We start from the raw sequence: 8012 nt of genomic DNA, 5'->3' as shown, positions 1-8012 counted from the left end.
TGCATTATTTAAATTATATAAATAACATACCTATTCAATTTCTTTTCTTACAGGCCTCCTCACACATAAAGAAGGATTGAGCGTTAATCACCACGCTTGCTCAATTGGTGATTTCTGACTTAACAGGTTTCCTCGATATACATATTTTCTTTTACCTATATTTATAAAGTACGAACAAACTTCAAAGCGTTGCTTTGGTACTTGCCTGACCTGGAATTGAACCCACACGCATTCAAAGGTTGATCTTTTACCCACAAGGCCACTACAACTAAACTAGAGTAATTATTTAACCACTGTGGCTGTAAATGCGTAAATTGAGGTGAAATCTATCTTCATTATCTTGCCTAGTGACTTTGTCTTCAAAACTTTAGTTGGAAAGTGCTTTAAGATTTAATTGCCAATCATTCTATTGTTTCTGAAACACTGAATGAAGAGTCAAATGATGAATTATGATCGTCGTCTTTTTAAACTGCCTAGTAATTAAAGGTTTTAACCGGGATTTCATTATTTTTGGATTTGATAGCCTACAAATTAAGGAAAGTTTAAAAAGTTTGTAATAGCGGGAGACGAGAGCGATAGTTATGAATACTTATGAACATTAAAACGCCAGTTATTTTGTTTTAGATAGACTACATATGAGTCGATAAAAACATTCATAAAATATTACACATTTTATTAAGTTACTAACATTACAGTTTCTCTTAAAAATTGAAACTATTTTCGCCCTAACTATTTTCGCGTGCCACATAAAATTTACTTCATAAGTACCTAATTGTGTATGACATAAAGTGAAAATAATTTATTACTCTCAAAGTTTCCAAATATTCGTAATCTTGATTTCGTCAAGCATTTAGGGTGGTTTAATTTTTGTGGTTTCTCTGTGAAATGTCGAGTAAACTTGTCATTGAAGGGTTAAAGAGGATAGTCACCTTCATGGCTTTGTTCTCGTATATCTCAAATATCTTCATATTTCTAATAGCTATAAGATTTATCTTGTGGCTCTTTTGTTTCATGGTTAGATGTATTTTCGCGCTTAGATATAATGATTTAGAATTTGTGCTATTTAATGTTATAATTGTAGCTCATTTCAAATTATTGCAATATTTAGACCTAGCGTTTACTTGATTTGTTCTATCTGTATCTGAATAGTTAAAGAGCTTTTGCGGTATGTTTTACTAATGGCCCATTGTCTACCGAGTTTAATTTAGCAGATTATCAACCGTAAATATCTTTGAAAAGACTCGTAAATATAGCTTCTTATTACTTAGTAACTTAAAGTTGTCTAAAGCACCTAGTTTATTCAGTGAAAGTTTACATCAAGCAAAAAATGTAACCTGTCAATGCATGCATTGTTTCTGCTGCTGTCTCATAGTTCTCTTGGGTCCTCCTTTAGATTCCTAGTTCGCAAAAAACGTCACGTAGACACAAGTGAGTGTGTGAGTGAGTGGGTATTTTAGATCCTGTCATAAAACATTTTATAGACACAAGGTTTGTGTGTACAAGATGAACAAATTCAAGAATATTGGTAGACGAAACTTCTGAATATCGTAGTAGAATTTTTGCGATACCTGCAGGTTCTGTAATACTGTTTTATGCAGGCCCTAATATTGAATTCCTGAGTAGTTTATGTGGGCTTGACGTCAAGAGCACGTAACAGGTTTACAGAAGGTCCGTGTTAATTTATCTTCGTTATTATTAGTCATGGCATTTTCTTGTACCTCATAGTTTTATTGAGGAGTTTTTTGTCTTGTAGATAGATAATTTAATTTGGGGAAACTGTAAGACACTGTGATTGTATGATAAATCGTTAATTTAAACAAAAAAAAAATATTTTGGTAAAACATCATTTTAAAAATAATTACTTAACAAAGTTCTTCAGTTCTAGAAGACCGGAAAAATATTGCTTCTATAAATAAATATTATAGGACTTACTTTACTAAATTATTTTGATGTAATTAAGGAGAATATCAAGATTTGGCTCGATGCCTTATCTACTAAATATTAAACGTTTACTGACTGATATAGGCAAACGGCCAAAAGCCTCCATTTATTGGGCAATGTATTTAAGTTACACAAATGTATTTAAGTGTACGAATAAAAATAAGATAAACATGTCAATTCAGTGGTCTTTTCATTACATTCGTAGGCGTCTTTGATAACTTATTGTATTTATTGGGAATATAAGGTAATTACTTTTTCTTTGGCATTGGTCGTAGTGACCCAGTGGGTAAAGAACTAACCTCTCAAATATGAGTTCGTGGGTTCGATTCCAGGTCATGCAAGTACTAATTCAACTTTTCTAAGTTTGTATGTACTTTCTAAGTATATTTGGACATAAATTATTATGTTTCGGAGGGCACGTGAAACTTTAGGTCCTGGCTGTCATTGAACATCCTTAGCAGTGATTACGGGTAGTCAGAAGCCAGTACCTAAGTCTGACACCAGTCTAACCAAGAGATATTAGGCTGTCCGGGTAACTGGGTTGAGGAGGTCATGTAGGCAGTCGCTTCTTGTAAAACACTGGTACCTACTCAGTCGCATCGGGTTAGACTGCAAGCCGACCCCAACATAGTTGGGAAAAGATGATGCTTTGGCCTTGGTACCTATAAGTTTTCGAGCTTTAGTCAAAAATAGAAAATTATCGTGGACTCAAGGCTCCAACGTAGTAGAATGAAAGTTTTTAAGCAGCCAATAGAATTTCTCCGTTCAGGGACACTGGATGTTTGACTTACGAAATTTTATTGCTTGTATAAAAACTTTTCCGCTTCGCTTTAGAGTAGCTGGGCTTTAACTTGTTGGTGACTATTTTCTATTTTTACAATGTTGACTTAAGTTTACTTAGGTTACTTTTTACATGAAAGCGCCAACTAGTTCGTTCAAGACATAGTTGAAACCACTGGGAACTTATTGTTGATTAAATACCTATAAACTTATAATGTTCCTCTTCACCGGACAAAGTAAACATAACTGAGTATTCCTGAATAAGACGTAAGACACTACATCTTGGTATACCTCAACACACAATGTAACTCACTAACAGCGCTTTCTCACTAGCGGATTCTTCGTGCGACACCGCATCGATTCGTAAGTATAGGCCAGTGACGGGCGTGATTTGACATGTTATTTTTACCGGCAGTTGTCAATTGTTTGCATATGGCACCACACCACCCCTTAGGTCCGCCTATAATCATATTAGCGCAATAGTAAACAATTGAAAACTAGGTACAGGTACAAAAGATATTCCCGCTGGGAATGAGTCGATGTGTGTGTATAGCTCGCTTTTTTGTCGCGCGTCAAAAATTCCAGTGTGAAACCACTATAAATTAACACAACAAACTCGCTGACAATATTATTAAATACTCAAGTTGCTCATACTAAATATTTCACCATCAACTTAACATAATGAGACAGAGACCCGAACTCATTAAGAGCACCTAACTAAACACACTAATTAGAGGTAGTGAGCGCTAATGAACTATGCTTATGGTGTTTGTGGGTAATGACGCATGTGAATTATATGGTCGGATCATTTACTATGTAATAACCTGTGTATATGTTAAGTTAATGTCCTTATCAAAGTGTGTGCAAATGAGGGTAACGCAAACTTAGTTTTGATGAAGCCGCAGGCCTAGGGTAGTCAGTCACATTCTTCCATGCGATTTATCATTTTCCGGCCTTTATTTCAATTTATTATTTACTTTACGGTCGGCTCAGTAGGTCTTCTTCTTCTTCTATGCCTTCTTATCTGACGCCATTTCACAACTAAGATTCCTTGCAGAAATATCTTCATACTCATGGGTTTTGTTTTGAAAGAGGACGTAGGCTACTTTTTAACCTGTTGATAATAGATAGTAGTTGTACGAAACCGCGAGCGGAAGCTTTTTAAAAATAACAGCATGTTTACCTTACTAACGATTAGGGCTGCCATCTCGAATTTCGACAAACCCGGACAAACATTAAAAAAACCCGGACATTTGACGTAAATCGCATTTTTTCCCCGGACGAGTCCGATTTTTTTTAAACAAAACAAGACCTAATTTTTAATATTACCATATTCTTAAATTCAATGAGGTGCTTCCTTACATGCAAAGTCAGATCAAATTCAAATTTTTGGGTTTTGGGTCACTAAAGCACCTAAACTTGTAAAATAAAAAAAATCCGTAAAGTGAAGAAGCCGCGAGCGAAGCGAGCGCAAATCTTTTTGAATATTGGGATAAGTTAATGTAAAAAACACTGCCAAGAAAAGAAGCCGCGAGCGAAGCGAGCGCGAAAATTTTTGAGTTGTGGGACATTCTTCGACTTCTGCAGCAAATGCTTGTCTATTTGTAATTTAACAAATCTCATGTATGTATATTATGTTTTCAACTCGTAGTTGATGAAGGCGAAGCTGGCTAGGAATTGGCTTGGGTGGTGGATTTAACGATTGTTATTGAAAACCCTGTTTGATTTCTTATCCTCTCAAATCGAGTGATCGTCCTCTGGAATCTGCTGCCTCTAGGCCTGTATGGCGTTGGCGTGGGCGCTCTGGCTACCCTGCACCATAGGTTAAGACAGCCCTGTGAAAAGTGTCCGGGTTTTCCCCGGACACTTCTTAAAACCCCGCCCGGACGGCCCCCGGACGGCCTCAAAACGAGGACAAATCCGGGGAAACCCGGACGGATGGCAGCCCTACTAACGATGCAAAACGACCGTCTATAATAGGATTAATTTATAGTTTTTTTACAAAGGCAGAGTCCTTTTACTCTCTTGACCTACTGAACTCTGTTACAGGCAAACTATCCTAAGTAAATCTTGTCCGACTTCCCGACTATCCGATAGAGATACATGTAAAGAAACCATTTTGTAAGTTTACTTACGAAAACAACTTCAGCTTCGGGCTATTTTTCATGACAGCCTTTCAATTCGAGGAAATGCGTAGGCATAATTTCCTGAATATTATAAAATGAATTCACAAAAATACTCAGTAAGAACTAGAATTTCATTAATTCTTATCATAGCCAATTAATAATACTTTTAAAGCTTAAAATATTTCAGTCATTTGTGAGCCCCTGCCACCTTAAGATTAACTCCAATTCCTAGAAAGTTAAATTTTACTGAACTGGGTTATATTTTACTTTCATTTAAAACGGACTAACTTCAACTATAGGTTTAGTATCAATTAAAACATGAGTACGATCCTGTAGGTATTCTAAAAATAAAAAATCTGTAATATTCTAAAATCTATAACAACGGCAACCACATAACTTCACTAAAGACGGATTCATCAGTAGCCATTAGTTTCACAGTAAAGTTTCAGCCGGTACATCACACAATGGCTGAGTTCTAGTCTAACTGTACTTCTGCAATTGCAGCGACAGTTAACTAGTCAGGAATAGTCAGGATTCAGCTTAACTGTCGGAGTTATCGCTCAAAGGTTAGTCAGTCATATGAAATTGTTCTTGACAATTAATACATATAATATTATAAGATGTACCTATGTAATGCTGTAAGGGGCATCGTGGCTTGGTAGTTTGCGCACGATTCGAAAGATTCAAGTTCAAAATGGCGAAAAATAAGATTATTCCTGCAATATTCGATCTATGATTTATTTGATTAGGATAGAGATTTATGTGATGACTTGCTGTTCCTTGCGGTTTCGCCCGGGTTTCGGGGAAAGTACTTAAGCATATGGATGAACCAATGTGTAGTTCTGTTAGCACTCGAGATCGCCATTACCTAATACCGATAAAGACAAGTATCGTTTTCTCTCGTCCTTTCTTATAATGCACTGCACCATGTAAAAAAAAACATTCTCCCATTTCTTAATTTCAGGCCCAAACACTCGATCAATTACAAAATTCTGCAGCACTTCAGAAACGAGACGGGTCTGTTACAACAATAGTACAAGTACGACAATACTACAAGTCTGTGAGCAATCAGTAGAAAATCCTCAGTTTCTGGTACAGCTGTCCAGACTTTCACGACAAGCTGCAAGCTAGTATAATTCCCGACCGCTGTTTGTGGAGCATTCCTGTCTTGTCTTGTCTTGTCTTGCAAATAATTTGATTGTTCTTCAAGCATTCGTGCGGTTCCTTATTGTGTAATTCAATTTGAAAACTGTTTCGTCAATTACGTGATAAAATATAGAAGTTTGAAATGCTTTTGGATATTAATGGAGTAATATGTTACTATTTTTGTTAACGTTTTTCATAATTTTTAATGAGTTTTAAAATTGTTTAGGTACCTACTAATTTAGTTTACGGAGGAAACATTGTTCCTCAACAATTTGAGTGGAGCATTGCTGTTCTTCTAAATATAAGGTGTGATATATAATCAAACAATTGCTTATTTATTGTTTTCTTTAAGACGGCAATCATAATTAGTTACCTATTCATTTTAACACCAATCGTTACCTTGATAATTACCAAGTATTTATAAATATTTTCTCTGATTGCGTGAGCTCACCTTTCTCGATCGCGTGACATATTCCACAACGACTATTTGCTCAGCATTTGTTACATTATTTCATTTAGTCATATTGTGCCCATCATTTAGCAACATATCGTTAGTATGATGTCAATTACGAATATTCAAGCAATTAAAGTGTCAATACGACGTTTGCCGTAATAAGCCATCGATAGTAAAATAATTTCATTTATGCTTCCCAAGATATATATTTAATTCACGCACGCAGTGAAGTTTATTGTACTGTCAGACCATTTTATGGCTTACCATTTATTTCATTCACCTTTTCAAATTGGTTTAGATGAATGTACTTATGCACTTTTAGAATGAGTAGAAACTCCTGTAAATAGATAGATTAGCATTGCACTAAGTTGGAAAAAGCGAATTTATACATACGCCCTTGAAAGCAAATCCGATCTCTCGATTATTCGCTTCCCTGGTTATCTGAAAAGAGCATACCACATCTAAATTGAATCCATTTCATTCAAGTAATCGAATAGAGTTGTATGAACACTGAATAAAAAGAAAAATCCGAATGTCAACAACTTAGCGTTTATTGAACCAGCGAACATTGCCATTTCTATATTTAAAGTTTAAAATGCAACAAAAATTGAAAGTCCAAAATATACTAGTACATATTAGCAACGTAACGCAAGTAAATTTTTATTTGTAATATAAATATACTTTTTGTGTTGCATTTTAAATTATAAGTATAAAATGTATGGACGCAAAAACATATTTAAATGTGATTTGAAGAACGTTCGGATACTGCATAGGGTTGATGCTATACATTTTTTACTTTGTTTGAATTTTTTGTCACTGAGGCCCATTATGTGTATTAAGTACGACAAAAGCACGTTGTGGTCAAAAAATTAGCTTTTCCTTATAATTTTACCTGTAAATAATAAAAACAGATTTCACATAACAACAGCTCATTATTTGGTTATTCGTTGTTGTCTGAATGAAAGTTCATTTTATACTCTATTTTATTAAGCCTAAGTTTTTAAACAATTCACGTTTATAAATTGTACAACCGATGCGGGCTGTATTGTGCAGCCCGTATGCACAATCGCTTAATACTTACTCCAACTATTTTCAAAAGGTGTATATTAATAATTTTCACAACCCTAGCTTTAGTTGCAACCATTTACGTTTAAAAGTCCAAACGCAGTATAGAAATTTCTAACAAAAAATTCAACAAAGTATATTCTGATGCACTGAGTTCAGTTCACGTACTTCCAGTCAAAGGGGATGAAATTGGAAATTCAAATTTTTGGACGCTTTTACATGTTAATCTTGAACTACGGAAGTTTATTTATTAGCTTTGTTGGACCCACTTTTAGTTTATGGTTTTATGTGCACGTCATAGGGCAAAAGGTCAAGGGATAAGAGAACTTTTTAATCATCCAAAATCACCGTTTTCTACAAAGGGTTACTAACTAACCTTTGTCTAATTTCTTCATGCTCTCATAACTCACGTAACACGACAAGCCTATTGCTACTAATTTGGCAAAAATCCAGACTTTAGTCTGTTACTGAGAAACAGCACTCTTGAAGGATTAATGTTC

This window comes from Helicoverpa armigera, chromosome 12 (genome assembly GCF_030705265.1).
Source record: "Helicoverpa armigera isolate CAAS_96S chromosome 12, ASM3070526v1, whole genome shotgun sequence".
In the NCBI taxonomy this organism is placed as follows: Eukaryota; Metazoa; Arthropoda; class Insecta; order Lepidoptera; family Noctuidae; genus Helicoverpa; species Helicoverpa armigera.
Note: the sequence above shows the minus strand (reverse complement) of the source record.